Consider the following 2062-nt stretch of genomic DNA (forward strand, 5'->3'; position numbering starts at 1 on the left):
TAATTCATTACATGTGGTAATTATGATTTAAATATATTTTTTATATCAAATGACATTAATGTTTTAATATTAACGTTAATATTACTTAAGTTAATGATTGTTTAAATTATATTGCATATTAATTTTTGAACATAAAACTTGCATTAAAGCAAGCAGAAGACGAAGGGGTGTGCTCGGTCTATCTTCATTCCATTTATTTTCGTGTGCGGGTTTTTTCATTTATTTATTTGGATTTATGTAACCCTCAATCTGTCAAGACCCTTCGTCTTCCGCACGCATTACTTAGTATTCACTTCCTTTGTATTTCATAGTATTCCATTAGAACCAGCCCACCCCGCAGCCTTCATTCCCAACCCTTGTCCCTCTCACATTTGAAAAAAGGTCGTCACCGGCTCGCTCTCGCCTCGCCTTGCCTCGCCTCCGGCTTTAGTATTGAAAGATCGAGTTGCTAAAGAAGCTTCTTCGACTTCTTCGCGTGCTTTGCCTGAAGAATATCTTACTTCGAAGGCTCTCTGAAGGCTCTTGAAGCTGACATCCAGCATGCCAACTAGCTCCTTGTAAGTCCTCTATCTCATTTTTGGTCCTGCCCACTGTATTTGATTTTCTTTGGTTTCTTATTCCCATATCATTAGAATTCTATGAAACCTTGAACTCTTCGAGAGGAAGCGAAACAAAATGAATTCTTTAGTTAAAACTTTAGAACTATTTTTTTGGTGGTTTAATTTTGCTATTTTTGGTAGTTGTTTTTGTTAGGGATATGAGTTTTACATGGTTCATGTTGTTCATAGAACTTATGGTGGTGCTCAGGGGCGGATGCAGTATGGGGGTTCTGGGGGCACCCCCCACTGACTGTATTATTAATATCAAACTAAATATATTTATGAATCATTATATATATTTAATCAAAATTATTATATATTATTTTCATCCCAACGCGAGAAGTAATTACTCTCTCTCTTTCCAATGTTTTTGTGCTGATAGTTCAGGAGGAGGAGGAAATCCTTCAGTTGGAAACGGGCAAGAAATCGCAAGCATCTACTGGAGGTCTTCTTCTGGTCGTAATTCTTGCTTGGATTACGGCTTGTTGATGCCGATTAAGCCGACCCCAAACTCTTCCATACGTTTGATGTCTGAATCTGGTAGCAGATTTTGACACTAATATCTTTTTACCTTTCATGATTATGATCTTCTGATTTGTTTTTTGAGGGGTCTTATGTTTTTGGAGAAAATTTTTGGCGTATGCAGGGCTTTTGTTTTTGGGTACGGTGAGCAATTTATTCACATTTATTAGTATATTATGATAGAAAATACTGTTTCAGATTTAGTAAATTTGGGATTAAAGTGAAAACTGCTTCAACATTTGCTTACTTTTAGTAAATTGTTTGATTATTCATTTCTGGATCTAAAAAAATTTTAATGTGAGAAAGTTTTTCTTACTTGGAAAAAATTCTGGCTCCGTCCCTGGTGGTGCTTGCCTACTGATGAAACTTTCATATGGTCCTTTGGCTCCAGTCGTCTTCGTCTTTCTTCTGCAATGGATGGACTGTGTCTCGACTTGCATGCTTCCCAGTTATCCACTACTACTTCAAATACTTGTATGCAAGGTTGTTCTTCTGTTTTATTCATTTAATATTGATTCTTTTATTTATTTTCCAAATTTTCAGCAATGATAACAAAATGTTTCTTCGTGGGTTTTGCTGCTTTGCTCTTATTTTGTTTGTTCTGCCTCAAATAATTAATCTCATTACCATTGGATATGCATATTTCACCATCAAAAGTGCCTTTAAAGAAATTGTTGTAAGATAGTAAAATTTTATTATATATGAGATGTTCTTTTGTGAATGAAATAAGATAAATTTGTTATCTCTTTTATTATTTTAGATTAGTATGACATATTTATAATGATATTTTTGAGCTTTTATTCTAAATATGAATTGATTATTTTTATGATAATATTTGTTATATAGAAAAAACATGTATTTTTTAATATGGAATTGTAAAATTATATTAATATATATTTTTCTATTATGATTTTAATAAAAATATGTTACTCTTCATTAAT

Source organism: Dendrobium catenatum, unplaced genomic scaffold (assembly GCF_001605985.2).
Source record: "Dendrobium catenatum unplaced genomic scaffold, ASM160598v2 fragScaff_scaffold_950, whole genome shotgun sequence".
NCBI lineage: Eukaryota > Viridiplantae > Streptophyta > Magnoliopsida > Asparagales > Orchidaceae > Dendrobium > Dendrobium catenatum.